Source organism: Callospermophilus lateralis, unplaced genomic scaffold (assembly GCF_048772815.1).
Source record: "Callospermophilus lateralis isolate mCalLat2 unplaced genomic scaffold, mCalLat2.hap1 Scaffold_185, whole genome shotgun sequence".
Taxonomy (NCBI): domain Eukaryota; kingdom Metazoa; phylum Chordata; class Mammalia; order Rodentia; family Sciuridae; genus Callospermophilus; species Callospermophilus lateralis.
In genome coordinates this window covers 965,441-993,024 of record NW_027512877.1, presented here as the reverse complement: position 1 = coordinate 993,024, position 27,584 = coordinate 965,441, and positions in this window count along the sequence as shown.

Genomic DNA, 27,584 nt, shown 5'->3' with positions numbered 1-27,584 from the left:
CAGAGTCTTATTCCTACATGGGAAAACTAATTATTGCATAAATGTCAATTATTTGAGAATTAATTTATAAGAGTTGTGCAAGATTGGAGAATATAACAATTGAGATTTTTTAGGTTTTATTTTATTTCTGATTGATATAATAGGATGTTTAAACACTTGTATACATTGTATAATCATAGATTCACGGTAAACAACAAATCCTTCTTAAATATTTATCATTTCTTAAAGTAAGAACCTTCATAATCTCCCTTCAATTCTTTATACATTATTGCTAAGTCACTCTACTTTACAATAAAACTCCAGAAATTATTTCTTTTAACTATAAAACTATTCCCATTGACAACTTCCCTACCCCTTCTAAATCTTGCCTAACCACTGTTCTACTCTCAACTTTTAGGAGATCAACAGGTTTAGAGTTTATTGTTTTTCACTGAGTCTTTTTACTGAAAGTAATGCTTTTACATTTTATTTGAAATAGAGCTAATAGATAATAAATCTTGGCCCTATTACCAGGCATCAGAAACTAGAATGGCGGTGGCCTCTGGGAAATGCAGGAGGGTGGCTGAGGGTTGTTTTTAATTTTTTCCCATAAGCATTCATGAGCAGTCAGTGTTTTTAAAAGTGTGTGTGTGTCCTCATTACAACCCTCTGCCCCATCTCCAGGGTGCCCATATTCCCTTGAGGACAGGGTATTGTGGTGCTCCATCTCGACCCCCTCTCTCCAACCTGTCCCTCCTGGGTGGTGGGGCCCTGGAGAAATTCTTGGCCTTTCTGGACTCCCATTTCCCTGTGGTACAAGGTGAGACTGGACCAGGTTTCCCCCAAGACCCCTCCCATCCCAATGTCCCATGTGCTGTGACTTGGTAAACCCAATCCAGGGCCCAAAGCTGGTCTGATGTGCAAAAAACCTCTCCACCCAGCCCACCCCATGACCCCGACCTAGGCCGATGAAGCCTCCCAAGATGTTGGGACAGCACACCCAAACAGCAGCAGTGCTTGGGCAGGTGTCCCCGCCTCCAGGCAGCCTCTGCCCCGCCTCTGCTGCCAGCACCCTGACTGTGCCCTAAGACCCAACTATTCCCTGTGCGGACCTTGAGGGACTCTCCCTTTTAACCCAGGATAGTGCATATGCTTCCCCAAGCCCTTGTTCTGCAGCCCAGGGACACAGCGACACCAGGACAAGGGCCTCTCCCCATGATGGGGTTCCCTGGAGGGTGGTCCATCCTTGGTCCCCTAGGGTCTGGAGCCAACCAAGCCCTAGTCCTCCTCCCATTCATCCCAGCAGCTCTCCCCGGCCAGGAAATCCCAATTGGGCCTATGTTGTCACCTCTGTCATGTGCACCCTGAACCCTGATGGACAGGATAGCGCCCTGTTACTAAGACAGCCGCTAAGACCAAGCACATCTCCACACACATCCCACCCACGAGCCACCTGGGAAGGGTGATCTCAGCAGGCCCGAGAGCCACAGCCCTCCACTCTGCCCTGGAGAGTCAGGCCCAGGCCCCACCTGGAGGAAGAAAGCAATCTCTTTTTTCCTGGAGGGCTGTGGGGCTCACTGAGAACCCACTTTTTTTCCCTGGAGCCCAGAGCACTCAGGAAGCAGCCAGTGCAGGAAGGGCAGCCTGCGCCCAAGGACTGGCTAGAGGCTGCCAGGTGTTCCTGGCTGGTTCCAGGCTCCCCCAGCCATTGGGAACCCAGGCCTGGGATGGACGAGGCCTTGGAAACAGTCACAAGCCCAGCCCTCAGCAGCTGAGGACATTGGCCAGAGCCTATAACATTAGCCTTTACAGATATCTCCTGTAAATGGGAGGATTCAGCCCCTTTCCTGAGAGGAGCTGCAGAAGGGATGAGCTGCAGGGGGATCCTGGCAGAGGAGGTTTCACTTGCCCTTTCCATCAAAGGGACACAGGCTAGGAGTGGCAATGGACAGGGGTTATCCTTTCTCAGATGGGAGAACCAAGACTCAGACAGGACACGCTGGGTCCTGAGAACTACAAGAACCCCCATTTTTCAGGTTCCTCGTAACAACCACAGCAGTTGTCTGGGCTGCAGAATGTGGCTTGTGGAGCTCGGTGAGCAATTATTACACCTGCAAAGAACCACAAGGGTTTTTTGACTCGATGGGCCTCGCGTGCAACTCCCTACCCCATCTGAAGGCAGCGCACAGGACCACTGACCCTTGCTGTGCAAGAACTCAGTCCAGGGCTGCCAGACCTCCTGATCACCTGGAGCCCAGAGCCCAGCCCGGGTCAGCCCTGGGGGAGGGAAGCCTGGTCCTGAGCACACAGCCAGAGGGGGACTTCCCTGTGTGTGCCGATGGCCTGCAAGAAGGGCTAGTGCAAGAGGTGGCAGGGTCTCCCAGGGCACTGGCCTCCCCTTTGCTGCAGGGCACCTCTCTACACCCACCTCCTCCCAAGCCACCTAAGGGACAGAAAAAGTAGTTAGGGCCTCACTGTCTGCAATGACACAAACATGGGCTCTTGGCCACTTGTAGCTCTGTGACCTCTGGCTAGTTACTCAGCCTCTCAAAACCTCACTTTCTTCATCTGTAAAACAGGGGAGGAGAGCCTCTCTTTGTAGGAGAATAATGCTGCTCATCAAATTCCATCATTCCTATCTATAAACACATTATGGTTCCAGAAGCCTTGGCGCATGCCTGTAATCCCAGCAGCTCAGGAAACTGAGGCAGGAAGATCATCAGTTTGAGGCCAGCCTCAGCAACTTAGAAGACCTTGTCTCAAAAATAAAGGAGGTGGAGGCTGTGGATAGAATTCAGCAGTAAAGCACCCTGGGTTCAATCCCCACTACCACAAAAAAAATAAAAATGAAAAAGGTATTGTCTCTTTTCTCTTGTAATACACCTCAAGGCCCTGGCTATGGGGTTAACACAAGTAGTTACCCAGGAATTTTTGAACCCTGGATAAACAGGGAGTCACCTAAGCAAAATCTGATGCCCAGGCCTAATTCAGAAAGGAGAGAAGGGAGACAAGGCAGCCCACCTCTCAGCCTTGCCTTGGCTTAAATTGGGAAACCACTGATCTAGTCTATTGGCCTCCAGACAGATAGGAAAACTGAAGCACAGAGAGGTGGTGTGACTGGAGCAAAGTCACACAGCAAGCAGGAAGCAGGGCTGGACCAGAAGTTCCATGCTGATTCCTGCCTGCTGCCCCAGCTCATCTAACGCTTAGTGTGTTAGCATCACTCAAGGACTCCAGGGCCAGACACAAAAGGGGCAAAGAGGACTCGGCTGCACTCTGGAGTCATGGAAACTGACAGGACAGTGCTAGCAATCCTTGCTGTGTAAGAACTCAGTCTGGGGCTGCCAGATCTCCTGGTTACTTTGAAGGACAGTTAGAAACCTGAGTTTTTGTGCAAACTTTCCTGAATCTTAAGAATTACGTTCTAGGGCTGGGGTCGTGGCTGAGTGGTAGAGGGCTCACCTAGTATGTGTGAGGCACTGGGTTCGATCCTCAGCACCACATAAATATAAAATAAAGATATTGTGTCCACCTAAAACTAAAAAATAAATATAAAAAAAGAATTGCGTTAAAATTCCAAGCAAATTTTTTAAATATTTATTTTTTAGTGGTAGTTGGACACAATACCTTTATCTTATCTTATTTATTTATTTATTTATTTATTTATTTATCTATTTATTTATTTATTTTTAATGTGGTGCTGAAGATCAATCCCAGGGCCTTGTACGTGCTAGGCGATCGCTCTACCGTGGAGCCACAGCCTCAGACCCCAAGAAAATTTTAAAATTGAACAACCAACCAACAAAAACCTGGAGCTAGGTGCGCTTCTCTGGTTACCAGTTTGGGACCTCAGTTCAGGATTTCAGGGTAGGACCTGGGGATAATTTTTTGGCACTGAGTCAGGATAACATGAGAGGTTCTTGGAAAGTATCTTTCTCTATAAATCAGTGTCTGGTCCTGGTGGCTCATATTCTGCCGTTACCTATTTGCTCCTGTGAGCCAAACAGTGCTCTCCCCGGATATTCTTGCCAAAAGGTTTTGAAGAGTTTATTACAAATATCGTTGTCTAGAGAACAGATTTAGGTACTGTACTGGACCTGGAAGAACAGAAAAAATTAATGGAAAGTGCACTGCATCCCATGAGAGGGAGGAACAAAAAAGGCTGTGCTGTGGCATCTTCAGCCTCCCTCCATTGCTTCAGTGTGTAAGAGGGTAAACTGAGGCCCCTTGTGGAGCAGACCCTGAGGTCACATATCTATCTCAGAGCCCTAAGACCCTTCTTCTCCACTGGGTCAACAGTGACTTCTGACAGAATTACTGGATGCCTCTCCTGACTCCCTTTGCTTCCTGTGGATGCACCCACCATGCCCTCTGCTCCTTCATCACTGCATCTCCTGGTTCCTAGGCTGTGCTCACCTAAGGGGTCCCGGGTGGGATGCTGCTTCCAACGTGCTTCCTCTGTCTTCTCCCCATCCACTGTTCTTATGGTTGGGATCCACTCACTCAGCCTGACTCTGCCTCACCAACTCTGCCAAACAACTAATCCCCACTATGTCCTCTCCACTTTTTTTCATAGGCTCCACCCAGCATCTGGCCTCTTACCTGCACTGTTCTGCAGAGCCATGCCCACTCCACCCATTTGATCTTCTACATTGTGACCATGTGGCTCATCTTCCACAGACATACTTAACACTCTGCGATTGCAGGATTTTCTCTCTAGCTCTGGAACCTTTGTAGTATGGCTTGTTTGATATAAGAATACCTCAATATTGTGATTAACAATGTTTCTCAAAAGTTAAAAAATAACATTAAAAAATCTGAGGATGAGGCTCAGTAGTTATGTTCCCCTAGTTTGAAACCCTTGTACAAAAAAAAAGAAAGAAAGAAAGAAAAAGAAAAAAACGAAAGAAAAAGAAAAAGAAAAAAAGAATAAAGAAAGAAAAATAGGCAAGTAAGAAAAAAATGTGGTTCCTTTTTCTTATGTTATGTGTTACAAATTTAGCATTCATGTTCACCTGTTGTGGAGGCTGTGAAAAGTCAGTCTTTCATACATACTTCCATGCCCACACCTGACATTTTGCTGTAAGGCTATTGTTTTATGTTAAGGTCTATAATTTACCTGCCACCTCACTTAAATTGAAATTTTTTTCAAATCCTAGGTTTCTCTGGTGGCAGGGTTCTTCTTCAGTCCTTGGAACCTGACTTCTTCCTTCAGTGCTCATTAAGTTTCAAGGTTTTTTTTGGAGAAGACACACTTGAAAATTGGGGACAGTAAAGCTTGCTTAAACTCACTTTCCCAATGGCCCATCAGTGCAGGATTGGAGATTGGGACCAGTGTCAGCCTGTTGTGGAATAGTTCTCAGGAGAACCATGGGAGCCCTGAGATTTTGGACTTGAGTGTTGGCGTCAAGTTGAAAGATACTCTCTGTGAACATTCTGCAGCAGATGAGGGACCCTGGAGATGACTCAGGCCTAACTCTGTCCCAATGGCTCAGATTAGGTACTATAGAGGTTCTGTGTTGTACTTTCCTTTCATCCCCAGAGACCTGAAAAACAATTGGTGACAAAGATGGCTGGTTTTCTTTACCTACATTGTTCCTGAACCTGAAGACAATGAACAGTAAGCAGAACAAGGAGAAAAATCAATGCATCAGTCTTTCCAATACTAGAAAAGTAAACCCATCAAATACTGGAAAATATTTCCTTTTACTTGAAAATCAAAAAGCCCAGTGATTGGTAGTCTGGGCTGCTATGGCTATCCAGCTATTCCATCATGCCCCAGGGCCCTTCCTGTTTTTCATTGTGCGATCCATTTAATACAGCAATTCGGGGGAAAAAGAAAAAGGAAAAAAACAAAGAGCTAGAGTCCCAGTTGCTTCCAATGTTATCTCATTGGCCAGCACAAAATCACAGAGACCCCTACCTGCAAAGGATATTGGGGAATACAGTTGTTTTTCACTTTTACTTTGGGTTTGTTTTCGTATTTGGTTGTGGGGACTGAATCTATGATTCCTTAATCACTGAATAACCATCCCCAACCCTTTTTAAATTTTAGAGACAGATTTTTAGGGCTTTACTAGATTTCTGAAACTGTCCTTAGACTTCTGAGCCTCCTGCATCAGCCTCTATAGTCACTGGAATTATAGGCATGTGCCATTAGGCCTGTCTGTGTTTTTTAGGTGCTGGAGTTGGAACACAGAGCCAGGCACATGTGAAATTTGTTTACTACTGAGCTGTAATTTCAGCCATAAACTTGTCATTTTGAATTATTAGCAACCCATTTTAAAAAAATATAAGGTCCCAGTGGGATGAATGAGGGATACCTGCCACCTGGACCTTAGCAACCAGTTGTGCTGGTGTGGCTTAGTTCAGGCCCAATGCATACTCACAGGGTGGCATGAAAAGATGAGCATCAAGTGAGGAATGGGTTCGGATGGGCTGTGAAAGGAGAACTGCTGGATAGGTGGCAGGCTGAGATACTGTTCTTTCATGTGTTGTGATGGGAATCTCAGGTGGAGAAGGGATAGAGGGTGAGTGCATTTGGGTGGTTAAACACTGAGATATATCCCCATTTTTTAAAATATTTTTTTCTTAAAATATTTTTTCCAGTGGGATGTCAGGCCTGCACCACTGAGCCAACTCTTATACAATTTTTAAAGTTATTTATTCCATTGTAATATGGATCTGTTGAAACTTACAATATAAAAACATACTTATAATATATTCCCTTATTATAAATAAAGTTATAAGAATTAGAATATGTCATTTTTATAAAAATAGTTGTCACAACACTTGTTCCCAGTGACCAAATATGACCCATAAAATGTTAAACACATATGGACATTTGATTTATATATTTTATTCTTTTTTCCATATTTATTATTGTAGACAAGTTCTAAACACTGAATGAGTGAATGCAGAGGTTTATGCCAATTTCCACAATTATTAATTGAGAATAATATTTTAGTTTTTCCTAGTAGTGGCATTTATTTTCCCACAAATACTGCATGTGGCATTTATGTGTTGAAGCTGAAAAGTTAATCACACAGAAACTGAGAACAGAAACACTTCCCGGATTTATGATAAGAATGAGAAACTGACTGATTGTGTGTAGGGAGTGCAAAAAACAATTAAATCCAGAAAGTAACTCTTAGGTTTTAGAGCACAATAAGGTGATTGCATTGTATAATAACTACTTAAATAAATCAAAATAGCCAGAACTTAGAAAGTTTCAAACACAGAATAATAATTTTAATGAGATGAAAATTACCCTGATCTGATAATTACACACTATGAACACATGCCGAGTTATAACAATGGGTCTCCTTTCCAAGTACAAAGAGTAGATTCCAGGTAAAAATAAAAATAAATAAAAGTAAATTCTTTGATGTTTTAGCCAAATATCTACATTACCTCAGATTTTTAAATAGTATCCTATGTTCATGAATGTTTCACTGTTTTGGTTTCCCTTACTGTCATGTCTTTTAGATCTGCAAGGTCTAAAGAGTCATGGAATGATTTAGACTTATTTACATGGATTTCTGATGACTGTTATTAATTTTCAAAACTTGTTTACACTTTATTTTATTATTTTATTTTTATGTGGTGTTGAGGATTGAACACAGTTCATCACATGTGCTAGGCAAGCATTCTACCACTGAACAACAATCTTAGCCCTGATGACTGGTATTTTTTTAATATGTGGCTGGAAAAAAAGCTAAAATACATACCTACTATTTCAGGTACTTGACTTAAAATCCAGCATGCCTTGTATAAAAAAAAAATATTCCATCAGATTAACATCAAATTTTTTGTATCAATTTTATGCATGGTTTCTTTACTGGAGAAATGCATCACTTACTTCAAGCAGATGAATATTGGGACTCTTAGGGAAGTTTGTCTTTTAGGCTTGGGTCAAATTCTTGTCCTTTAATTTAGAAACCTTACAATGGAATGACTTTGAGTCTATCTGAACTGTGACTTTAATTACACCTTTATTCCAGATGACTAAGGAGAAAACAATAATAATATATTTCTACTGGTATTCAATAGCTGGATTTGGTCACTTAAGATAGATTTTCTGCTCATGATAATAGCATATATGCAAGGTAGATAGCTACATTGGGGATTCAAAGACAGGCCTTAAATAGTGTCAAAGAGCTTACTACACATATTGCTAGAAAATTTAATATCATGAAAATAATTTGAATCCACAACATATGTAGCCATTATGAAAAGAAAAGTTTTAAATCTATTAAATCACATAGATGATGAAGTACATAATTAAAAGATAATGGCCAGCATTTCTACTGAGTACTTTTTATTTCAGAAACACATCCATATTTGATCCTTGTTCTTCTTTCATACACAATAGCTCTAAAATATATGTAATAAGACTCCATATATGTAATACAGAATCATCAGATTTAGCACCAACATAACACTTGAACTCAATAAAAGACTACAAATACAAATTAAAAAATCATCTTAGAGGATATGCTTCTCAGTGCCATCTTAGATGATATATTAAAGGCATTAAGTCTGATAATAAATGGTCAAAAGATAGATCTAAAAAATACATCTATGTGCACACCTACTAGATTGAGATTCATTTTTTGAGAAGGTAGCAATTCTTTACTTTTGTACAATCATTCCATTTCAATTCATTGAAAATTGTAGAGTTTTCAATATATTCCTACTGCTTAATCAAGAAGAGAAAGATGAAATCAACTTAACACTCTACCCCAGAAAATCTCAAAAGAAGATAATATCAAGAAATATTTTGAGAATATATGGTAATTCTGAATCTATAAGAAAGGCTATGTACAGTGGGAGCACAGCTACTATTACACAATCCAGACATGATTTGGTAATAATATTCGAATGGCACCTGGAGAATAGTAGAGAGAGTTGATAATTGAAGTGGGAAAACTGTGTGTTGGGTGAATCCACATATATCCCTAGTAATAGGATAGGCTGAGATTGATAAAGAAGACACTATTTGAAATAAGGGCTTCTGCTTCATTTTCTCTTAAGATATATACTATTAATATGAAATTTGAAAATAAAGATCAACAAAATATATTATTTTATTAGTATAAGAAAGATTTCCTCTGAAGTTCATCTTGAGATCTCAGCTAACACCGTAATTTTCTTCTGCAACTTCACGTGCCTTTTCTAGCACAAGGTCTAACCCAAGAACTTTACCATTGGTTTCTTGGCCGTAACATATCTAGGGATGCTGATAATTATAGAGTTTATAGTTACAGATGTTTTTGTCTCGGGATTTTGGAGATGACATCAAATATAAATTAATAATCTACTTTCACAGGTTTGGAGAGGGGGCTTCTCCATTTTTACCATCTGCCTGCTGAATGTTCTCTATGACATACACCTCAGCCCCAGAAGCTCTTGCTTGGCAACGTTCAACCATATATTCTCACATCAGAGCCTGTGGTTCCTTGTTTTCTGTGGGTATTCTGCATGTATGTGACCTGAGATGATCTTATATTTGTTACTGTATGCTGAATAATTATACAGATGCATTACTTTCTAAGGCATTTATTTTAAATATTTGGGATGTTCCAGGAATTCTTTTTATAGGGTTCATGTTCTCAGGTCTTTCTAAAATTCAATAAATAGAAAAACCTCTAACTAAAAAATAAATGATGTTATCACTATTAAAATGTGAACATTAATATAAATAAATAATATTAAAATCTCTCAGCCCATAGGTATAAGGACTTAGATTACAAAGATCAATTTTTCGGGAGACACAAAATACCAAAATGCATTGTATCCTTGGTGATCATTGTACTGGGAAGAAATTATTGGTTTCAGCATTGGACTCTCACCAAGCCATGGATTTATTAAGGGTAGGACACTGATGTTTTCTTCTGTAACCATGACATGGTGTCAATCATATGTAAAAAGAAAAATAAATTACAGAAAGAGAAAATGGTTCCCACAGAAAAAGAAGGCATTACCAGCATTCTGTAATAGTGCAAAGAATATCCAAAATGTGGCCTCTGTCTACTGGGACATCTACAGAAAGCATGAACTTGTATACTTTCTGGCAGAAAGAAAAAATGTTCTAACCTTTCAAAGAATTGGGCTTTATTACTTGAAATTATAAAAAGTAGCCATTGATAAAGCAATATTTCTTGCAGGACTGAACATTCAATGTACATTTGCAAGAATATAAAATAGATTCCCAGAGCTATTCAATACAGAAATATTGTTAATACATAAAGCTCAGGAATAGCCCAAATGTCCATCATTTGTTTAGTTCCAACTTTGGTCTATCTCCACCATGGAAAGGTAAGATTTTTGCATATGTGGGTTGTTTTCCAGGTTGTTTCATTGAGTAATAAATAAGGGGCAGACAGGATATACAGGAGCACTCCCTTTTGGGTAAGAAAGAAATTTACCTAATAACTTATTATTGTTATTGACTCCTATCAGAACAAGAAACAGTAAGAATATATACTAAAAACAATTAAAACAGATGTTCATGAAGGGCAATGGGAAAAGATTAGTGGGGATGGAATAGAGTTGAGTCTTTAACATGGGTTTATATTTGAACCACATAAACAACAACCATGTTGAAAACACAGAATTAAATCAATATCAAAAATCAAGCCCAACAGGTAAGAGTCTGACAACTCAATCATGAACCACATTATTCGGTGACTAATATCTTTTTGTTTTTCTTTTTTTTAAGAGAGAGAGAGAGAGAGAGAGAGAGAGAACTTTGAAAAAAAAATATATATATATATTTTTTTTTTCAGGGGACACAACATCTTTATTTTATTTTTATGTGGTTCTGAGGATAGAACCCAGTGTCCCACGCTTGCCAGATGAGCATGATACCACTTGAGCCAGATACCCAGCCCCTAATTAGTTTCCTAAGCTTGCATGATTTCCAGGATCTTTTTCTCCAATGTGAAAAATATTTTACCTAAATTTTTTACCACATGCTTGTTGCAATGTAATATTTACTGATCAGTAATTAGCCATAAAGGATCCCAGGATTCATATGCAATGTTTAGTGTCAGTGCAGCAAGGAACAACATGGGTTTTATGCTTTCTCCATTAGACTGGAGTTTACAATGGAAGAGGCCACTTCTTATCTTGAGTGAGCAGCCTGGTGAATACACAGATACGACTATTAATATGCACTGAAGAATTCTTTGAAAGTTTATTGCCAGGAACACATAGAGGACTTGACAGTTACTTCCAGGTCCAGATTTCAGAAGCTTGGCTATACACACTTGGGGCAAAATGACCAGTCCTAGACCCTGTGTGAATATGTATTGTAATATTGTGGTAGTTTATCACAAGCCTAGGCAGAAAAAGGTTGGGTCTTGAAGGTTACTCAGTTATGTGGGTAGAACTATGGAATGGGATTATTGTCCTTTATTAAAAGAGAGCTGCAAAGAAACTTCTCAATTTATCCTGTGAGGACACACATGGTGCACTTCCTTACTCTCATCAAGCTGCTATAATAATTTATGGTAGACTGGGTGGTTTATAAGCCACAGACACTCATTTTTCACATTCTATAAGATCAAGGCACAAGGCAATTCAATGCTTGTTTAATAATAATAATAATAAAAATAATAATAATAATAATTATTATTATTATTATTATTATTATTATTATTATTATTATTATTATTTGGTACTAGGGATTTAACCCAGGACCACTTAACCCCTGAGCCCTGTCCCCAGCTCCTTTTATATTTTATTTAGAGACAGGGCCTCACTAAGTTGCTGAGGCTGGCCTCCAGCTTGTGATCCTCCTGCCTCGCCCTCCTGAGTTGCTGGGATGACAGGCTTGAGCTTCTGCACTCAGCTATAATTTTAAACATTTTCACACTGAAAATTCAGAAGAAATGATTCTGAAACAGTTATTTTCCCCCAGAGGAATACTCTGAATACATGAAAACTTCCAGCAGATGTGCCCAACCGGAGGCAGGGCCCTTACCTTGGTCGGTGTTGATGGTGGTGGGGTTGAAGGCCTTCCCCAGAATGTTGCTTGAGATGGAGAGGGAAAAGCCAGAGCCCAGGCCATGCCCTTTATAATGAAGCTCATGTAAAAGGAAGACGATCAAGCCTGCCACAAAGAACTGCAGAATTAAAATAAATTAATTAATAAAAGTGAACTCTGTGTTACTGGCCCCAGTGCCCTGGTTCCTTCCATCTTCAATGACAGGGCTCTCTGCTATGAGGGCCAAATAAGAGACCCTTCCTCAATCTGCCTCATGAAAATTCAGAAGCCAAAGCCAGGGTCTTTCAATTCTCTATTTTTTTTTTAAATCTATTTTTTAGTTGGAGGTGGACACAATGTCTTTTTTTTTTATTTTTATGGGGTGCTGAGGATCGAGCCCAAGGCCTTGTACATGCCAGGTGAACCTCTGCCACTGAGCCCCAGGCCCAATATTTTTTTTTTTTTTGTTTCTTAATTGTTTTGGGGTTTGCAGGTGGACAGCATGCCTTTATTGATTTCAGTATTTCTCGTTGTAGATGGGTGCAGTGTCTTTATTTGATTGATTTCTTTTTGGGCGGTGACCAGCCTCCAACCCGGGGCCTTACCCTGCTCAGGCCAGTGTTTAGCCTTGTGCCCAGCCCTGAGCCTGGCCTGGCCCCAGCTCTGGCTGAGTACTGCTGAGGAGGAAGAGGGACAACAGGGTCACTCAGGAAGCGGGGTGAGAGTGGGGGTTCACCTGAGTGGTGATCAGAAGGCAGATCCCAGAACCCATCTTTGAGGGGGTCCCTGTCCATGCCTGTCATCACATTCTTAATGGACTGGCCGATGGTGACAATCATGCCAAACACTAGGGTCCTAAGAAAATCTTGAGCAGAGACTGGAAGTAATTCAGATGACAAATACTGACACTGCCAATGGAAACCTTGGTGAGGAGTGTCCAACTGTCACACGTCAAAGCGCATGAGAACTCAGAGGCTTTCTAGTGAAAGCACCTTTCATCTTTTTTGTGGCTTTTGTGATTGAACCTAGGGCCTTTCGGACGGTAGGCATGTGCTATACTAAACTTCAGACCAGTCATCTTAAATCTTTTTTCAAAAAAAAAATGATCTTGAATTCTTAATATGGAAAAACATTTTTAAAAAATTGTCAAGGGTAAGGAGAAAACTTCTGGGGCTGTAGCTCAGTGGTAGAGGCACTGAGTTCCATTTTCAGGTCTGCAAAAAAAAATATTAAAAACAAAGAGAGAAAGAGAAAAAAAAACACCCAATTTGGGCTTTAGAAAAATAATGCAAATTTTTTGTTTGTTTGTTTTGATTTTTGTACTGGGGATTGTACTCAGGGTCACTCAACCACAGAACCTCATCCCCAGCCCTATTTTGGTTTTATTTAGAGACAGAGTCTCATTGAGCTGCTTAGGGCCTCGCTGTTGCTGAGGTTGGCTTTGACTCAAAATCCTCCAGGATCAACCTCCCGAACTGCTGGAATTAGAGGTGCGCACCACTGCACTAAGCCAAGTATATTATAAAATGTCAAAAATAAAAATTAAAAAAAGAAAACCACTTATTAGTGCTTTAGAAGGATAATGCATTAATTTAAGGCATTGAATAATAAATGCATTACTTAATATTTAATAATGCATTACTTAATTCATTAATGATTAATGCATTAATACATAAATATATTCTACAATCTTGATTTGTGTCTGAAACTCACAATTTAAGTTAGATGGATTTCTCACTGAATTATTTAACCTGGATGAAGAGTTCTTTAAGCCACTGTGCATTTTCTAGCTTTCATGGTAATTGCTCTCTAATTTAGAAACTGTGAGGAACAAGAATTTCTAGACAATTCTATAATTAGAAAGAGGCATATAATTTCAAACTACTCATATAAGCATATATTACATTAATACATCTGAATAAATGAAGCATGTGAGATCACAAAACAAAAACATGGGCCTAAAACTCCCCACACAGTTATGAAAAGTGCTGTAATGACAAAACAAAATAATTGTCTTTTGGGTCCAAAGCATGAGGTTTCAAATCCTGTAGCTAATAAATGTCTATACCTTCTTTATTTCAAATTTATTGCTGTGCATGCATTATCATAATTTGTTTGAAGGATCATGTGTTGATCTAGTGTTTCATTTCAAACAACTCTCTTAAAAGTACTAAAAATTTTTCTTCTAATATCCATCACTAATAGTATTAGTACCATAGTTATATGGTGATTTTTGAGCCTAAAGGAGAAGTTTACTTAAAATTTCAAAATTATGTGTCACTGAAAAGGTAGAAGATATACTATATTAAAGCTTGCTTTATTGTCTAGGAAATAGAAATATCAAAGGAATTATTTCCAGGTATTTGGTCATTTTTGATGTACTGATCTGTGTATAATAAATAAAATTTAATTATATTTGTAGATTTATGGAACTATGCTTCAAATTAAATGTTCCTTGAGAAAGAATATTCGTGTTTTTAGCTTCTATATCTATGTCTGAAAAATTTACACAATATCATTATAATTATATATTTTCTGTAGAAATGCTATTCACTGTATTGTATTTGGAGGAGATTAATGGATTTGGTATTTTTGCTTCAAATATGTTTTGTCAAAAAAAAGAACATGGTTATAAAGCTTTTTTTATATTATATTATCAATTTATAGTGACGTTTTTATTCTCTTTCAAGCACAACTATATATAAAAAATAGTGATTCTTTTTTTTTTTGGTGTCATGTTATCTTCCAAAATTCTTATCCTTTGTGAAACAAAATAATAATTTTGTAGTGCAGAATTACATCCTTATAAAGCCTATTTTATTTCCTCCAATTTTAATCATGGATCTAAATTCATATTAAAATGTATTGAACATTTTTGACTGTGTATTATTAACCCATAAACTAAGCTAACTATTTTACTTAGAGACCTGGATCTTCAAATATACAATTCTATTTTACCCACAATGAATTAAAGTAACAGTAAAATAGAAGCATAAAATGAGATAAACATTCACAATGAAAAAAGGAGGTGATCTCCAGTGACAAAAGACTTCAAAGAACTTCTGGAAAACAGAAAGTATGGAATCAGATGAAGGATGCATTTGAGTTCTAATTAGGGCTCCCAAAGAGGGAGATTAAGACCATGACTAGGCATCTTGGAAGTCTCTAAGGTAGGGTGCTTCAGATCAGCACAATGGAAATAAAGGGAAGGGAGCTTGTTTGGGTGCACAGAATCTGGGTTTGCAGTCTTATCTCAAAGGAGGCTTCTGCTTACTCCAAGTAAAATTTTGGAGTTGTCTTGCACTCTCATATTGGGTCCTACTTGAGACATAGAGTGTGATTTACATGAGTCTCAAACAGTCTTGAGTGTTGGAAGCCTTGAATGGTCATAGCCAGAAAAACTCTCTTCTACTGATGAAAATATTTTGAAAAGACCACTTTCAGCAATTGTCTGGGAAATGAATCTTTCTGTCCTTATGGTGCCATAAAGCACAGTTCCCTATAGTGACACCACAAAAATTCGCTTTTCAGTCAAAGTTCTGTACTTAGTTTATGGTACTGGTGAGAGTCTGTTCCTGAAAGAAAAAACACTTATAAAAAGGAAAACAGGGCAATTAATTACAGTTTTGACAGCTGTGTAGACTGAATGTCAAATTAATGTCATCTTGTGTTTTTTCTGCTCTTCTTTTTAGATCCCCTAAATGGACTTTTTTTGGTCTCTACAACTTAGCTGATTGAGTGAAACTCATACATATGGCCAAATCAATTGAGCCTCCTCACCATGATTTTCTCAAGACACAACTACTTCACTGGTCTTTTTACAATTCCTGTATGGAAAGTGAGTACTAAAAAGAAGAGAATTGGATCATCTGTTTTCAAATTGAATCATCTGAGTTCTTATCTCCATTGCAACATGGAATCAATGTCCTTCTGATAAGGAGACTGAATTGACCTAGCTAGGATTGTACTTTCCCCTCTTGCTTTCTGTTTTTTTTTTTTTTTTTTTTTTTTAGTACATGGAATTTTGAGTCCTCAGGTACAGTTTAAATTTTAGTTCGAATCTTGTTAGACATCCTGGTGGAATAGTGTCCTCTTAAATAATTAGGATTTCTAAAACTAGAGGATGCGGAAGCATGGTGAAAGAAAATGTAATTGCCAAGTGGGTTAATGGGAGTGATAGAGAATGAAGAATCTTCAACTGTGACAGTCTAGCTCCTGGATCTATGTAGTCTATCTCTTGGTAGCACAAACTGATATAATGTTATGTAATTTAAGAAGTATAAGCAACATCATCACCTGTTCCAGAATTCTACCAGGCCAGTACCTTTTTATTTATTTCTTTTTTGTAGGTGAAAATACAGTGAATAACATGGCCATAGACCCATATAATATCTTTGTTTTTGTTAACTGTGGTCTCATTCACTTTTATGCATGATCCCTTGGCACTTTATTAATGGTGCGTGCTTAGGATTTATTGTCCCTAAAAGCAAAATGTAAAAAAAAAAAAAAAAAAAAAAAAAAAAAAAAAAAAAAAAAAGTTTGGGTTTTTCTTGTGAAAATTATTTCTTCATTAAAAGAGGTCCACTTTTTAATTTATGATGAGAGAATGATGAAAAGAATGATGCTGTCACAAGAACCTAGGAATAGACCTCTCTTCCTAACTGGCTGGATATTTGTAAGAAGTATTTGATAGATAAAATGCAGTGACTGGAAACCACTATGGTACTCAGTCCTCATTCATCCTGTGCATCATCAGAGGCTGGATAAATACAACTAGCGAAGTCAAGTTGTCAACTTGGTTGTCTTGTACAATGTCCATGATATATTTGCTTTGGTATTTGATAGCATGAAATCTCATGATATTTACACTGCATTATCACTTTCAGAGATCCATCCCGATTACTGTACCCCCAAAATTTTATAGTCTTCAAAAGTTCCTTCTAGACTCTTGAAAAGTCTTAATTTCTTCCTATAAGTTTATGTACCTTCTTAGCTGAGGTAACATTTTTTACAGTGTAATTAAGGGTGAAGTGTGCTGCCAAGTATTCTTCTCTTTAGAAAGAGCTTTTTCCACTTTTCATTTTTCAAGGCTAACGCTGAAAGATACTGTAAAATGATGCTATTTTATTTCCATTTACTTCTAAATGAAGCTAACTCATATTTATTTCCAGCAACATTTTGTTAAAAGATGGCCAATTTCTCCTTCTATATGATTTATAAAGGGACCTTTTCCCAAAGAAGGGAATGAATAGGTGTTGTATCAATTCTTTGCTCTGAAATTTATTGGGGTTTTCTGAGAAAAGTGTAACTTTGTGATTATCTTCTTGATTAGTTATTTGCTTAGTTATTGGTCACACTCTACAAGTGTGACCCTAGGGGAAATGCAAAGGATGATAAAGAGTAAAATAAGTAGAAGCTATACATTTATTATGCTTTTGTAACTGAAGAAAGGTTTGTGAAGTACTTTATGACTTGCATAACTCTCTACCTTCCATTTAAAGTCATTAGATAAAATTCATCTTTATTTTTTGTGTTTCACAAATAAACTTCTAAAAATAAAATTTACACCTATTTTTTCTAATCCTGTTCATGATTTTTCCATTTTCTTGATTATATGAAATTTTCATAACTCATACTAACTTGATAATCTGTGTCATTTCCTGGCTTACAAACAATTATTGATTTTTGTCTCTTTTTATTTATAGTTGGCCTCCAGTGACTAAGAGGAAGACTCCTTTCTGTCTGCTCCTCCCAGCCCTGCTCCAGGCTCTCAGCTTCCCAGACCCTCATGCAATTGGTTGTAAATTCTCCCAGAAGCTTTTTTACTGTCTAATTTTCAGAACTAAAAATAGAAAATAAAATAAAAACTTAAAAAAAACATTAAAATGCATAATGTGGAGGGAGAAAGTAGTATATATATATATATATATATATATATATATATATATATATATATTTGTAATTAGGCTTTTTTAAAATTTTGAAAATATTTTTCTTTTTTTAATGTGGGTCAGCCACTGATATTTCATCAAAATATAACAGTTTCTTTGTTGAGTTAAGGTAACCAAAGAATAGCCACACCCTCAGAACAAAATAAAACACAAACATACAAAAAAAAGAGAAAAAAAACAGAATCATCTTTAACCTAACGTTTTATAAAATGTCTCAGATCCTCGTAACTTGCACACAAGCTTCTGTGTTCAGTTGAATTGTAACTGCTTTTTGTATTTGGAGAGAGTGTGACTACTGAACTTGAAACCTTTTATTCTGAGTGTCTTGGTGGTTTTTGGTGAGATTAAGTAGGTGACAGGGTGAAGAGAATGTGGGATGTTCTTCCCTATTATAACATGAATTTTTCTCCACAGTCTACTCTCAGCTGCCAGACCTCAAGTTTTTCTTACACTGGTATAATTTAACTATTCTTACTTCTTCTTTACCAATAATTTTTAAGAGCAGATTATCAAACTACACTTATTAAGAACAATTTTAAAAATAAAGTTATAGTTCACCTAACCAGTCTACACTTATTGCTTATGGTTTCACTCACCTGCTATGCCTGTTTTTAGTGTCTGAAAAACATGGATATTATTTTCCATATTTTATCCAGTTTCTTACATGTATATACTGGAAAGAAAATCTGGTCTGGAAATATTCCATTTTGATTGAATGCTATATTCAAGAAAATAATATTTAAACATGCTAAACATATCTACAGAATTTCTCAAGAAGTTATGCTTTAACCAAATAGAATATCCTTAAAAGAAAAAAACTATGGTCAGCTTCAATAAAGCAAGAATAGAACCCAAGTACTTATCATTAATGATAGATTATAGATGATACATACAGAATAACCACAAGATTTAAAGAAAAAATCATAAGCAGACTGTCAATTAATGATAAATAATAATAGATTTTTCATTAATGATAAAATTCTAAAGAAGCAATTTTCTGTGCCTCATTTCAAAGAGAGTTACTCAATATAGAAAAATAAAATAAAACAAAAAGAGCACAGTTTGTGGACAGAAATTGTGGTTCTAACTACAGAGCTCAAGAAAGTTATGCTGATTCTGCAGTAGACCTTGAAAATAGTTTTGTTAGCTTACCTCAGTCCTACCTTTAAAATGATGCTTTAATAGAAATATTAGCTAGTAAGTAATCAAATGATTGAATACAGCAAAAGTTAGAAAATTCTAGTGATCTATTTTTCATACCTCTCACACAAAAAAATGAGTATTGGAAAATACAGGAAAAACAAAGTGATAAAAAAGAAAGCAAAAACCCACTAAACAAATAATGGAAAGTCAAGTTCTGCATATGAAACACAGTAAAATGTGCACTTTTTGTAATATTTGATGGGATAGAAGAAAGTAGTATTGATTGTTCTTGATGGTAAGAACATCCCTCCATGAGCAGCATTCATGTCCTGATATTGGATGTTAGAAAGGCTAATAAATTTGAGAAAGAAAGCATTCTTACTTCTTGTGTGTGTTTTGTGATGAAATCTATTTTAAAGTCAAATTTGTGAAAATTATTACTGGTTTTTAACCTTCATAAATTTTCTGTAAACAAAGAATGCAACACATAATTATTTTTAAAAGGGAATAACTAACTGACGAAGCATGAACACAGGTACTTGTAACTATTGAAAAATAGAGTGGGGTGTTGTGGTGTGTACAGATGCTGATAGTCAGAAAAAATAAAGTTTCCAATGTAGATTAAGCAAGAAATCACAGAATGCATATCATTCTGATTTCATAAATGATAATCAATTAAACTCTAAAGCCTTTTAATATTTGATTCATTAGTCCTGAAAAGAGAGAAGTGGCCCCATAAGCTAAATTGGTTTTTCTCCCTCTCTCATTGCTATTGGAGAAAATAATGGGAACACCTAATACATTGTGTATATGTATATATTTCAAGATTATGTATATATTTCAAGTACATATTTCAAGATTCTATGTATATATTTCAAGATTATGGTCAATATCAGTCAACTAGTAGTATGTATGGCTAAATTTATTGCCTTTTAGAACTTTAAATAGTTGCAGATAGAGTGGAGGATGCTGTTTTGGGTCTAAAGTATGGAAACTACTGTTTTATATGGTACTGGGGATTGAAACCAGGGGTGCTTTATCATATTCTTCAATATTTTATTTTGAGAACTGGTCTCTCTTAGTAACCAAGGGTGGTCTTAAAGATGTGATCCTTCAAGGCCTCAGCCTCTATGATTTTTCAGATTACAGGTATGTACCACCACATCAGGCCTGGACACTACATATTAATTTTTATATGCATCTAATAATCAAAACTATTTTAAATATTCCTGCCTTTTCTTTTATTTAAAATATTGAATACTAACTTTCTGACATTGCTGGAGAGCATCTGCCTTTTCCCTCACTCCCACTTAGCTTGAGGCACACACAGAAAGAAACCAGAAAAACTGGTTTCAAAATATAATAGAATCCACTCTACAGCCATTCATATGTAAACAGAACAAAAAACAAACAAACAATTATACTGAAGCCAGAGACAGTGGCTCAGGCCTGTCATAACCAACAGCTCTGGAGGTTGAGGCAGGAGGACTGCAAATTGGAGGCCAGCCTCAGAAACTCAGTGAGAGTCTGTCTCTAAATAAAATTTAAAAAAAGGCTGGGGATGGGGCTCAGGAGTTCAATGTCCCTGGGTTCCATTCCTGGTACCAAAAAATAAAAAAAATAATGCAGACTTTTTGTGCTCATGCTGGACATACATGGAAATGGATGATTACAGCAATGACAAAGATGGAGGCAATGAGATTCCTGAGGTAGAGGTGATTCTGGTGGGAGAAAACCTCTCTAAGGGCTGGGACTTTGTCTGTGTTCGTGGCCCAGGGATGGAACAGTGCAAGACGGCGACCTCCAATTCCATGCCTGTTGGCAGAGTAGGATACAAACGTGAAGGGAAGAACAAAGGGCTGGACTCCGCTGGGTCTTGGGCCTCCTCCTGGCCAAAGCAGAGGCAGGAGAACAGAATCAGCCAGGAGACTCAGCCAGGAGACTCATGGCACCAACAGTCACAGGGTCATGATCTGGATTTTTTTGGCACCAAGGATGGAACCCAGGGGCCCTCAGCCACTGAGCCCCACTCCCAGCCTATTTGTATTTCATTCACTGACAGCATCTCACTGAGTTGCTGAGGCCTTGCTGTTGCTGAGGCTGGCCTCCAAGTTGATATCCTCCTACCTTAGCCTCAGCAACAGGCAGAAAGGGGCCTGGCCTGAGGAAAATTCAACAGACCAGCCAGGGACACTGCAGCACAGGGCACCAAGGTCTGAGCACTTCAGAAATGGCATGAGACTGACTTTAGAACAAGAACACAGTGGGAAACGCTGTCACCATGGCCCTTGCGGCCCAGGTCGGTGCTTTACTAAACGTGGCATCTGTGGGCAGAGTGGCTAATAGCTGGGGACTCAGATGTCCCAGTCTCTCCCTGGGACTGCATTTTCCTTTTACCCCAGAGTTGGAACAGCAGGACTCGTGTCACCTTCTGGATGGCCACTCAGATGGGCCATTAGTCCTGTAGACCACATGGACAGGATATCTGTGACAGAAACGCTGTCCTAGCTTTCCCTGGCCCCCTGGCATACCCGTGGTGGTCTTCTTACAGCCCCTCTCCCTGCCACCTGTGGCTGTGTAGGACAACCGCTGATGTTTCTATGGTAAAGAATCTGGAGACATGAAACCTTGAGCATTTTGTAAAGGAGGAAGTTCAGCAATCTCAGTAGGAGAGAGTAGGGACTTGTCCTGGCTCCTCTTGCCACCAATGACCTCTCTGAATCCCTGCACTTGCTCCGCTGAGCCATAAGTGGACCCTCAAACAGACCAACTCATCTCTGCCCCAGGGCCTTTGCACCCGCCAGGTTCTCTAGATGGACCTGTATCACTCTTCCCCAGTCACCCCATCTTCCTTCTCTGCTCTATTCTGACCCCGGGGCCCTGGGATGACACTGACGCTCAAACACCTTACGTTCTATCCCTTTGTATTATTAGCACCCACAGAAGCGCTTAGTGCTTAACAGCACCTTACTGACAAATGTCTGAATGAAAGGTGGGTGACATCAATGGCAGGGTGTGGGCCTTAGAAGCTTTCTGAGTGTTTAACATGGTCATTTCTTGAAAATCACTACCCTCTGATCTCTAGGAAATGGGTTGTTTCATGCACTAGTGTTATGGGGGCAAGAGCCATGTGACATCTGTACTGTCCACCTCCCTCCCAGCCTGGACTGTCCCAAACCTCAGGGAAGAAGGACCAACTGCACTCTCCACTCTAGGGGCCCTTCCACACCCCACTTTACAGGTCACAAGCTGAGCCGTGGTGGCACTCCTGCTAACAGGAAAGCCTTTCAGCTGAAAGCTACCTGAGCCTGCTCCACCATCCTCTTGCCCGTCCTGGGGCTGTCCCCGTGGCTCCACCATTTTGGCTCCTTACAGCACCACTCAAAGCCCCCCAGGTAAGATCTCTGCCCCAACGAGGTACCAGAGGTGGCCAAGGCAGCCACCTCCATGTCTCAGTTGTCTGTGGCCTTCATCTCTCCCTAAGTCCTAAGGCCCTCACTCTGATGTCACACTGGCTGACTCAGGCTGAATGGCTTTGCCACCTTGCCAGACATTTTCTCAGCCTGTCTCCAAGGGACAGCAAATCATTCCTTCAAAACTGTCCCCTCACTCACCATCCTGCTCCAGAGCAAAGTGATCCTCTGGCTGGCTGCCATGGCCCAAGCCTTCACTGACTGGTCCCCTGTGGTCACCACTGCTCCCACTCTTTTTGAAGGCAGCCCCCCGCCAAAGCCAGGAGGTCTTGGCAGACTCCTAAACTCCTACCCAGATTTCACCGCCACATCCACAGCTGGGGCCCAGCTGCTTTGCCCCCAGATCCTCAATTCACCTTAGATTTTCTGAAATTCTAGGAAAAGTCTCGTGTCACCTTTGCCTATTCTTCTGTAAGTGTCACCGACACTCCTACCTGGGGTCCAGTCTTTCCCATGGGATCTCTCAGGCACCCTACAGGGACGCATCTGCAGTTTCCTCAATTTGATGTCATGGCACTGAAAGCCAAGAACCAGCTCCACAGTCAATTCCAAAAAAACACAAAAAATGCACACAAATATTTTCCATGAGAGACTTCCCAGCAAAAAACAGATTCAGGGATCAGAGGCCAAAAGAAAAAGAAAAGAAAAAAAAGTCAATTTCCCTCTTCTAAGAAGTTTCACATGTTTTTCAATTTTTATTTTATTAAGATTTGTAAGCCAGGTGTCATGGTGCATGCCTGCAATCCCAGTGGCTCTGGAGGCTAAGGCAGGAGGATTGCAAATTGGAGGCTAATGTCAGCCAAATTGGGGCTCTAAGCAACTCAGCGAGACCCTGTCTCTGAATAAAATACAAAAGAGGGTCGGGGACGAAGCTCAGGGGTTAACTGTCCATGAGTTCAATCCCCAGTGCCTTCCTCCCCAAAATGGCAATACTGTGGGTTGAACCCAGGAACAGTCATTCTACTCATGACTGTTTTGAGACAGGGCCTCACTTATTTGCTAAGGCTGTCCTTGAACTTGTAATCATTGAACTAACTGCTCCTTGCCTGAACAAGTGATTTGGTGTAGAAGTTTTATGTTTAGAATCTTATTCGCTAAGAACAACTGCTAAAATATGTGCAGATGATTGCCCAAGGATATTCACTTCGATGCTAACTGTGACTGAGAAAGAACTGAAATGTCCACCAGAAGACAATAGACTAAAATCAACACTTCTTTATCTTTTCAGTGCAGGTTCCTGCTAAGAAATTTGAGGCAGGATTACTCTGTGGCATGCTAACTGTCCTTGAAATATTCTTATAAGACATGAAAGTTTAGATATCATTTTGATTGTAAGTGTTGTTGTTGTTATTGTTATAATAATAATAATAATTATTATTATTATAATTATTATTATTATTATTATTTGGTACTAGGCATTTAACCCAGGACCACTTAACCCCTGAGCCCTGTCCCCAGCTACTTTTATATTTTATTTAGAGACAGGGCCTCACTAAGTTGCTGAGGCTGGCCTCCAATTGTGATCCTCCTGCCTCGGCCTCCTGAGCTGCTGGGATGATAGGCTTGAGCTTCTGCACTCAGCTATAATTTTAAACATTTGCACACTGAAAATTCAGAAGAAATTATTCTGAAACAGTTATTTTCCCCCAGAGGAATACTCTGCATACATGAAAACTTCCAGCAGATGTGCCCAACGGGAGGCAGGGCCCTTACCTTGGTCGGTGTTGATGGTGGTGGGGTTGAAGGCCTTCCCCAGGATGGTTTCACAAATGTTGCTTGAGATGGAGAGGGAAAAGCCAGAGCCCAGGCCGTGCCCTTTATAATGAAGCTCATGCAAAAGGAAGACGATCAAGCCTGCCACAAAGAACTGTGGAATTAAAATAAATTAATTAATAGAAGTGAACTCTGTGTTACTGGCCCCAGTGCCCTGGTTCCTTCCATCTTCAATGACAAGGCTCTCTGCTATGAGGGCCAAATAAGAGACCCTTCCTCAATCTGCCTCATGAAAATTCAGAAGCCAAAGCCAGGGTCTTTCAATTCTCTATTTTTTTTTTAAATCTATTTTTTAGTTGGAGTTGGACACAACATCTTTTTTTTATTTTTATGGGGTGCTGAGGATCAAGCCCAAGGCCTTGTACATGCCAGGTGAACCTCTGCCACTGAGCCCCAGGCCCAATATTTCTTTTTTTGTTTCTTAATTGTTTTTGGGTTTGCAGGTGGACAGCATGCCTTTATTGATTTCAGTATTTCTCGTTGTAGATGGGCGCAGTGTCTTTATTTGATTGATTTCTTTTTGGGCGGTGACCAGCCTCCAACCCGGGGCCTTACCCTGCTCAGGCCAGTGTTTAGCCTTGAGCCTAGCCCTGAGCCTGGCATGGCCCCAGGTCTGGCTGAGTACTGCTGAGGAGGAAGAGGGACAACAGGGTCACTCAGTAAGCGGGGTGAGAGTGGGGGTTCACCTGAGTGGTGATCAGAAGGCAGATCCCAGAACCCATCTTTGAGGGGGTCCCTGTCCATGCCTGTCATCACATCCATAATGGACTGGCCGATGGTGACAATCATGCCAAACACTAGGGTCCTAAGAAAATCTTGAGCAGAGTGTGGCAGGAATATAGATGATAAATACTGACACTGCCCATAGGCAAGTGCTTTACTAAACTTCAGACCAGTCATCCTAAATTCTTTTTTTTAAAAAATTATCTTGAATTCTTAATATGGAAAAACATTTTTAAAAAATTGTCAACGGTAAGGAGAAAACTTCTGAGGCTGTAGCTCAGTGGTAGAGGCACTGAGTTCCATTTTCAGGTCTGCATAAAAAAATATTAAAAACAAAGAGAGAAAGAGAAAAAACACCCAATTTGGGCTTTAGAAAAATAATGCAAATTTTTTGTTTGTTTGTTTTGATTTTGGTACTAGGGATTGTACTCAGGGTCAATCAACCACAGAACCTCATCCCCAGCCCTATTTTGGTTTTATTTAGAGACAGAGTCTCACTGAGCTGCTTAGGGCATCGCTGTTGCTGAGGTTGGCTTTGACTCACAATGCTCCAAGATCAACCTCCCGAACTGCTGGAATTAGAGGTGCGCAACACTGCACTAAGCCAAGTATATTATAAAATGTCAAAAATAAAAATTTAAAAAAGAAAACCACTTATTAGTGCCTTAGAAGGATAATGCATTAATTTAAGACATTGAATAATAAATGCATTACTTAATATTTAATAATGCATTACTTAATTCATTAATGATTAATGCATTAATACATAAAAATATTCTACAATCTTGATTTGTGTCTGAAACTCACAATTTAAGTTAGATGGATTTCTCACTGAATTATTTAACCTACTAACTTAAGATCTCAAAGACATGCTGTATGGAAGATGGCAGAGTAGAAAATTGTAAATATTGTTTTCTAAATAGCACATTCCAGTTAACAGAGGCTAGGCTTGGCTGACTCTGAGGCTGGACCCCATTATTGGGGCTGCCTATCATTTGATACAGCCAATACTCTTAACCTAGTTTAACAGCATGTAGAAACTGAGACTCCAGAACTATTATCTAAATTTCTTCCACATCAAAAAATCTAATCAACAGCAGAGCTGGACTGAGAGGATCACCTTTTTGCTCATTAAATCCTTTTAAATACAGAAGAAAAATAGCACTTGCTAAATAACTACCATGTGTTAGGCACTGTGAGAGTGATTATTTAATTTAATCCTCTTTTTTTTTTTTATACTGAGGACTGAGCAGACGTGCTTCACTTCTGAGTCTCATCCCCAGCCATTTTTTATTTTATTTAGAAACAGTGTCTCACTGAGGTGCTTAGGGCCTCACTAAGTTGCTGAGGTTGACCTCCAAATAGTGATCCTTCTGCCTCAGCCTCCAAAGCTGCTGTAATTAGAGGCATACTCCACAGGATCTGGCTTTGATAGAATTCTTATGACAGCTCTGAAGTAGATGTCACCTCCTTCGTGAGGTATGGAAATCATGGCTGGTGAAGGGGTGACCTCCATGCACTGATCCTTCAAGTCCATCCTCTGGGGCATTCCGGCCCTCCCCTGCCCTGCCTGGCCTTCCCCCATACCCAGCACCACCCAGAAGTGCTCTCTCACTAACAGGCCATGGAGCACCTACAGGGTCGGCAGGCAAAGCACACAGGCCAAACTGGGCTGTTTTAATGCCCCCAATTTTAGAGCCAATTCAAATTCTCAACTGGACACCAGAAATTTACCCATGATCTTTCTTAAAGTTCTGGGCTCACGTTGAAGAGGGCTTGGTCTTTTGGGGTGTCACCCACTTCAATCATCTTGGTGCAAGCCAAGAGCTGCATGATGAGGCCCAAGTTGACCATTGCAGAGATACCGAGCTCCATGAGTGTGCCTAAGGAAATGGGCAGCCACAAACCCTCTGTGAGCTCAAGAAAGCAAGACATTATTTAATAAAATGAACGTACAGAATTGAATGTGACCCCTTTTCCACATTGGATGGGCTTCAGGTTGCTGGCAGCAATTATAGCATAACCCCCCAAAACCGAAGATAAGAACACAACTCAGTTTCTCTGTCGAGCCCACCAGACCCCATGTCATTCTGTTTGGAAAGTCATGTACCCATCAAGAGCCTACTGCATTCCCATCCCCATGGACAGATCCATTCTGGCTGGACAGAGAGGCCCGTCCTTCATCAGTTCATAAAACTGGAGAACATTCCAATCATTTCCTGAGTCTGCAGATGGGGCTGGCACATTTGAATCTAGTTGGGAATCAACCTTCCCTTTCCATCATGTTCAGATGAGCTCTGATTCTGAGTGACTGGAACCTCTTTGGAACCCCATTTTTAAACCGTGTTCATCAAATGCACCATCAACATACACAAAAAAATCATTTCTAGACACACAGGTGACTGGTTAGATTTGACCCTCCACTGTCACTCATGGTTTTGATCCATATGTTTCACCTGTAGATATGAAAAAGATGCAGCTGAGAAACCAATAGAGAGTTCTAGAGAGTATTCTATGTGGACTCACCATCTCATTTCAGGGATTTCAAAC